Raw genomic sequence first — 8,058 nt, 5'->3', positions numbered from 1 at the left:
AGAAGAAAGGAAGAAAGAGGTGCCGTGGTGGTAGTCTCTAGAATAATTTCGACCCCCTGGGGATCTTCAACGTGCACTGATATGGTTGTGGTTTACGGGGTTTAACGTCCCAAAGCGACTAAGGCTATGAGAGACGCCGTAGTGGAGGGCTCCGGAAGTTTCGACCACCTGGGGTTCTTTAACGTGCACTGACATCGCACAGTACACGGGCCTCTAGAATTTCTCCTCCAAAGAAATTCAACCGCCGCGGCCGGGATTGAACCCGCGTCTTTAGAGTCAGCAGCCGAGCACCATAATCACTCTGCCACCGTGGCGGCCGTGCACTGATATCGCGCAGCGCACGGGCGCCTTTTGCGTTCCGCCTCCATCGAAACGCGGCCGCCGCGGTCGGGTTTGAGCCCACATACGCCGGCTCAGTAGACGAGCGCCTTAATCACACAGTAAATCTCTCACATCTGGATGGACACTTAAACCGCGCCTTAAGGAAAGAGGTGAAGAGTCGAGGAAGGCAGACAATTGAAGGTGCATATGTCGTCGGTTCAGATTCCTGTCGCAAGCTAGGCTCCGACTTGTCTACCACATGCAAGTTATACGCTACGAGAAATCGTATGAAACCACCAGGAACACTCTGCGACAAACGGTCTTTGGGAAATGTCGGGAAAAATGGCACCATACAGCGGGGAGAAGATATAGACGAACGACGACACGTACATGACTGAGCTGGCGGTGCTTGGCATGCTGTATGCGTCATACAGGTGCTTGATGACGCCACCCTATTTTCTTGCCATCGCTGGGATTTTCTGTACCATCTGCCATTGCACGCGCGCACGCACACAAGCGCTAACTAAAAAAACCTTGTCTTCAAAAATTATTTTAAATTTTAGGTAAAGCGCCCTGTATGCAAGGGTTAGTTATACTTGCGTATTTCTTTATCACCATTTGATAATGTGAACATGTTCTATAGTCGAGTATGGTTTACGAAAGCCTGCCTGGTCAATTGGTTGATTGAAGTCTAAGGTTGCCCTGATTCTATTAGCGAATGCATTTTAGGCAACGGATAGTAAGCTGATCGGACTCAGGCCCTTGACGTCTCCTTTCTTGTGAATTAAGATAATGTTAGCGTTCTTCCAAGTTTCTGGTGCGCTCGAGGTCATAAGGCATTGCGTATAGAGGGCGAGTTTTTTAGCAGAATCTTCCCTCCGTCCTTCAACATATCTCCTGTTACCTGGTCCTCACCAGCTGCTCACCCCCTTGCATTGCTCGTAAGGCTTTCTTTACTTCCTTTTTTTCGTTACTGGTGTGAAGTGCAATTTCTCTGCACTATTGCTTCTCTCATTATCTTCCTGATTACTTGGGCAACTGTGTTGACCTGTGTAAAAGTCATAGGCTACATTAACTATCATATCCATATCGCTAATGACATAGCCCTGTTTGTTCCCTAATGCATACATCTGATTTTTGCCTATTCGTAGTTTCGTTTTGACAGCTTTTAGGCTGCCTGCGTTCTTTAGAACATGCTCTTCATACAAAAATTACTTATGTGGGTTGCCTTGCGCTTATTGATTAGATTTGATAGCTCTGCCAGTTCTATTCTGTCTGTGGGATTAGAGGCTTTCACGATTTGGCGTTTCTTAATCAGATCTTTCGTCTCCTGAGATAGCTTGCCGTTTTTCTGTCTAAGCATCCTACCGACTACTTCTAATGCGCACTCCTTAATGATAGCTATGAGATTATCATCACTGTTTGAACATTGTTGAGTTTCCTCAGTTAAAGCCAAATATCTGTTCTGCAGCGAGATTCTGAAATACTCTACTTTCCCTCTTACCGCTATCTCGTTGATGGGCTTCCACCTCACTAGTTTCTTCCGCTCACTCTTCAAGTGTAAGCTAATTTGAGACCTTATTCTGTGGTCGCTACAGCGCACCGTTCTGAGAACCTCCGCAACCTGCTGGATACCATGGTGAGCGCACAGTATGAAGTCTATTTCATTTTTAGTGTGGCCATTTGGGCTTTCCTACGTCCACTTACTGTTTTTCGGTTTGCGAAAGAAGGTAGTCATAATCCGTAAATTATTCTTCTCTGCGAATTCTACTAATAACTCCCCCCCACCCCCTGCTATTCCTAGATGCTGTGCCATAGTCGCGCACTGCCTGGTATCTAGCCTGCTTCTTGCCTACCTTGACGTTGAAGTCACCCACAAGTATAGTGTACTGTGTTTTTACTTTGCACCGCTTCGAAGCCTTCGTAGAAGGTTCCGACGATGTGGATATCATGGCTCGATGTAGGCGCGAGGCTGCTCCACCTTAAGTTTGTAGTCCTTATTAAGCTTAAATACGACAGTTGCCACCCTCTTAATAATACTACAGAATTCCGCTGTGTTGCCAGCTATATTCTTATTCATGCGGAATCCCACACTCAGTTCTCTTCTGTCGGCTAATGCACGATAGCACAGTACGTGCCCGCCCCTTAGTACTGTATACGCCTTATCCGTCCTTCTAACCTCACTGAGTCGTATGACATCCCATTTAATAGCCGCTAGTTCCTCGAGCAGCACTGCTAAACTAGCCTGACTGGATAAGGTTCTAGCGTTTAACGTTGTCATGTTCAGTTTCCAATGGCTGCCCGTCCGGAGCCAGAGTCTCTTACCACAGCCGGCTGCGCCACAGGCCTGACCACTGCCTTGGTCAGAGGCTCTGCAGGGGCATGGGACACAGGACCGAGGGTTACTTGGTGTATTCATACAGGCAATTGTGGCGAAGTACTGCATCAGGGGGGGGGGGGGGGGGGGCGAAATCCTGTTCTGGTGAGGGAGTGCATTGTCGGTTCTGGTCACCGAGGTCAGGCCGCACCCTATGCCTGCTTATGCAATTCCATCTCCATGGGGAATTTCCCTCATTTTCCTTTTACAATCCTATGGAGAATCGCGCGGCACCGGGATTCGAACCCCGGTCCTCTTGTACGTGAGTGCTACCGCTACCGCTGCACCATTAATCCAGTATGTTCGGGGATGATATCGGTCATAGCTGAAAAATTTTCCTATAGTGTAGTGCCAGTGAAATACATTACAAAGAACTTGGACAGCGCCAAACCTAGTCTCACGAGTTCAAATCGAAATCATTAGACATCCCTTCCGCACAAGTACTCCTTGCCTTCCGTAGATCATAGGCCTCGGGGAGTCATAGGTCACGGTCTGCAGCCGGTAAACAAGGCGCCACTGCCCTGGCAGGTGGCTTTTCCAACACAACCACCGATAGGGCTTGTGACAGTGGTTACTTTTCCGAAGCTACAGTAAGGCTCATGTTTGAACAAATAGTTTTTCGTGAGACTGTTCATCTCTCGACCAGTGAGCTATAGCCATTGCCTCAGTGGGCAGGTTGTATATGGGAAGAATTATTTTAATTTCATTTCAATTTGCCAAGCTTGGCAAATCATGTTTCGTGATATGAATAAATCGTGCCATTTTTCGAGAGCGCGACCTATAATGCTCTCGCATTATAGGTGCATCTCATGCATTCATGCATCTATATTGCTCTCGCATTATAGATGCATGAAAAACAAAAAGGCCATTCATAAAGCCAGCTGAAATGCTTCTGAGAAAAAAAAAAAAAACTGCGTCGGCCGGGAATCGAACCCGGGTCAACTGCTTGGAAGGCAGCTATGCTAACCACTATACCACCGACGCGGATGAGAACGCAGTCACCGGACGGTTGTTTTGTGCCGGCTATTTTCGGCGCGCCTCTTGCAACGGACCGAGTCGTTCAGAAAGAAAGAAAACAGGTCAGACACGTGGGCAGGTTTTGTAGAAGACTTCACCACTGGCGGCTTCTAGATGGCGCCACTGTAGGTTTGATGAAAGCAGGTGTTGTGCAGGCGAGCGCTGCCCATCGCATGGCAAAGCTAAACATATGTATCTGCTTGCGAGCGCCGTAAACAATGATCCTAAAAATATTCACCCCGGCAGCATGCCCTTCGGTATTTCCTGCCGAAAAGGGCTTCTAAAAGAAACTGTCTATTGAGCAGACCTGCGCCCACAAAGAACTAAATGACGCTGCGGCGGCCTAGCAACAAACGTACTCGGCGGTTGTTGAACAGAATACCTCCAGTTCTTGGAGCTGGCAAGGAACCTTCGAGATATGGAACCAATAGCAACTGCAACAATTGGTAAAAATGTTCACGTAGACTGGCGTGGCTTCGATCAAACGAGATAAGTCTGGTGGCATCTCGCGTCAGAAACAAAAATTTGCAGGGGACACTTAAGCTCCTCCTTAATGATATGACGCAATAGCTTAGTGGATTAATTTCCATATATGCGGAAGATCATTCTGTAGTTTACATTCATAGATCCCTGGCAGTCCTCATAACCCGCCCGGCGCAGTGGTGCCGCAGTTAAGCCACACGCCACTGCCCTGCGAAGGCAGGTAGGTGCTCCCAGCTGCGGAACTTGTACGGGCCATGAATTGTTCTCTCCGAGTGACCAATCATCAATTTAATTGCCACCTTCCATGGTGGCTAGTTTGCTCACTATCCGGTGGGCAGGTTGTGATGACGCCGCAAGGTCACGTGACCTATAGGTGGCCCACCTGCCTCCTATAGGTTGCTCTCTGGGGACCACCTGCCAGATCCATGCTCGGGATTTTTCCCTGTCAACGCCGACGCCGACAACACCGACATCGGATTTTCTGGGGAGCCGGGCCCTATGATAAAGGCGCGTGAAGGCGGCTTTGAGTATGGATGTACAGACAGTAAAAAGATTCGCGGTATTACTCCAATTTCAAACAAACATCGGCTGGATGCTTTACAACAAAAAGAAAGGAGTGCGAAAAAAAACAACTAAAAGTATACACAGAAGAAAAACAAGCTGATACCGCAAATATGAAGCGTCCGTGAGAGGCTCTGTTAAGCTTCAGGCGCACGACATGCAAACTTCTGGTCGTGAATGCGCCGCTGAGAACTCCATCGAGAATGACCTTGTAGTCAAGTTCTCCGGTTCGACGAAGAATCTTGTACAGGCCGTAGTTGCGGCGCGAAAGGTTTTCGCTGAGGTCGCAGCGGCGAATAGCAGTCTGCACCGACACGCGCTCACCGGGCACATATACCGCGTTGCGTCGGCTTAGATTGCAGTGTCGGGCGACGGTGCGCTGTTGGCCCTTGATTGAGGGCCTGATTGAGGGCTTGGTAAAGCTGAAATGCTAACACTGAAAAAGAAGCAGGTTGGCAAATGTCTTCTTAGAGCAATATCGTTTAGGCTGTCGTGTGAAAAGAAATTTCTGCTTCCGTGTCACAAAATTCTCCGATTGTCCGAGAAAGGTCACGTGACCTCATGGCGTCATCGGGAATGTCGCAACACGCCCAAAGGATTGTGAGCAAACTGCGACCATGACGGGTGTCAGTTAAATTAATTATTGGTTTAGAGAGGTCAGGTAACATTGCGACGTCATCACAGCCTGGCGCTGGCGACCGTGGCAGGTGGCAGGAGAATAAATTCAAATACAATGCATCTGCCACATACTCATTGTATCCCTGCGTATGAGCTTTACGAGTGCTCGGGAAGAGCAACCTTGGTAGCACGAGCCCCCCTGGTGGCTATAGTTTGAAATGGGCACCTGGCGGCCAGTGGCGCATCGCTTAACCGCTGCACCACTGCGTCAATAATGGTGTAAGGAAAATCGTGGGTTTCTGATGAAATGAAATGGCGCAGTAACTGTTTCACTTCTGTATTAGCACCTTGAGAGTGCCGCAAGGGAAAGGAGGAAGGTGTCCGTGAAAGAAGAGACAAAGATAAGGGCGCCCTAGTGGAGGGCTCCGGAATAACTTTGACCACATGGGGATATCTTAAGCATTGTACAGCCCACGGACACCTTTTGCGTTTCGCCTCTGTCGAAACGCGGCCGCTGCGGTTTGGCTCGGACCCTGGTACTCCGGCGCTGTAGCCGAGGGCCCTAACCCCTGATCTACCGCTGCGGGAACTCACCGGGATCTATGAAGGCGATTGAGAGGGTCATGATGTCTATAAGACCAAGTACCCACCGGTGCAATAAACATAGGGCACCACCAAGAACTGATGACTCCAAGAATTTGAAAGTTGGCCCGAACTAAAATATCGCAAAGGACCCCCAGAATTCTTGAAGAGGCCCACAGCAGAAGATAGGGTGGTTAGTGGGGATTTGTGGGTAAATTAAGGTGGATTAGTGGATCGGATTAGTGTAATTCTCAGTGATAACCCAATCAGGTACTTGAACATTCTAGATGATGACCCATGCATGCCATATAAGGGGAATTAGATTTTTGGCGGGAGCATCACAAGAAGAGCATTACACTGTAGTCACATTAGCGCCTAACCTAAATGCTATCGCATTTGTTGTTTGTTTGATTTTTGTTTCGTTTTTGGGTATACTGAATCGGTAATGTGTCTGATCTGGCGACAGAGAAATAAAATTGCTCAGTACTATATGAATAGTCTGTATATATAGCCCATTCCTGCACATCTGTATTATCATCAGCTTTACTACGCCCATTTAAAGGGAAATGTCTCTAGCATATCTCTCCAATTAACCAGGTCCTGTGCCAGGCGATGGAACCTTCTCCCCGCAAACTTCCTCTCTTCCGCCCACCTAACTTTCATCGTCCCCTGCTACGCTTGCCTTCTCATAAAATCCATGGAGTTCGTTACTTTTACGGACCATTCGTTATCTTGATTTCCAATAGCATGCACTGCCCGTGCTCATTTCATACTAATTTCGAGTACCGTGGCATTAACCAGCGTTTGTTCTTTTAAACACTTTGCTCTATTCGTGTCTATGAACGTTGCATTCATAATTTTTCTTTCCATACCTTGTGCGATCTCAATTTAAGCGGAACCCTTTTCGTTAGCCTCCGCGTTTCTGCCCTACAGGCGAGTACCGGCAAGATATAGCTGTTGTATACTTTTCTCTTGAGAGATACTGGTAAGCATCCACCAGTCATCTGAAAGTATCGGACAGATGCGCTCCATCTCAGTCTTATTTTTCTAGTTATTAAACTCTCCTGACACGGATCTGCGGTCACTAGCTGCTCTATGTAGACGTATTGCCTTACCACTTTCAGTGCCTCTCGAGCTATCGTTAACTGCTGCTTCCTTTTGAGACTGTAAAACATTACTTTAGTTTTCTGCGTATTAACTGTTAGATCCATGCCATGCTTTGCCTGCCTAGGTCTTTGATCCTACTTGCAAAAAGTCCCCTGTCTTCGCCTGCCCTAGTGTGTCTTTCCTTTTGTTCATGTAAAAAGTCGCGCTGTTCCTTTTTGAAATGGCTTAACCACTGGCGGAGCATCAGCTCTAACGTCCCCTGAATTACTTAGCAATGCAATGCCATGAGGAAATTGCGGATTACTAAGCTTTTCACTAATAACTCTTGCCCCATTATGACCGTTTAGTATGTCGATATGTAATAAGGAACTTTTCTCTCTGCCCCTTCTAACGGTTCTTAATCCAGGTTTCTGAATACCTTCTGTAAAGAAAGCGATGGATAGAACTGGAGACAGCGACTCTGAACATTACTCTTCGTTATCGGGGTTTTATTACTTTCTTTATGGAGGAATATTGTGGATGTGCAGTCGGTGTAGATACATTGTAGTGTATTCACATGTGAATCTTCTGCACGTTGGTTCCGAATTGCCTGCATGGATGGTGAGGTTTCGACTGCGTGAAATGCTTGCTCGTAAAGTATGAAAGCTATATAGGGATTGTTTATATTCTGCGCATTTCTGCATCACCTGATTGATAGTGTGAATGTCATGTATTGTCGAGTTTCCTTAGAGAAAGCCTACCTTGTCCTTTGGTTGATTAAAGTGTAATGATGTCTTGATTCATTAGCGATTACCTTTGTGGGTACAGTGTAGGCAACAGACAGTAAGCTAATCGTCCCCTTTCTTATTAAGACAGTATTAGTGTTGTTGGAAGAATCTGGGAAACTGTAGGTCGTGAGGCATTGCGCATACAGGGTGGCCAGGTTTCCTACCGCAATCACCCTATCGTCCTTCAGCAGGTCTGCTGTTACCTGACCCTCAAAGGCTGCTTTC

At 47.3% G+C, this 8,058-nt stretch overlaps 1 non-coding gene across 1 annotated transcript; it reads right to left on the bottom strand.

The window, feature by feature from the left end:
• Positions 1–3,610: 3,610 nt before the first annotated feature.
• TRNAG-UCC (transfer RNA glycine (anticodon UCC)) lies at positions 3,611–3,682 on the bottom strand. Its single transcript has one exon. It is a non-coding gene; the product is annotated as a tRNA-Gly (tRNA).
• Positions 3,683–8,058: the final 4,376 nt, after the last annotated feature.

Source organism: Amblyomma mixtum, chromosome 2 (genome assembly GCF_055824585.1).
Source record: "Amblyomma mixtum isolate Tamu chromosome 2, ASM5582458v1, whole genome shotgun sequence".
Taxonomy (NCBI): Eukaryota; Metazoa; Arthropoda; class Arachnida; order Ixodida; family Ixodidae; genus Amblyomma; species Amblyomma mixtum.
This window is presented reverse-complemented; position numbering and strand designations above follow the sequence as displayed.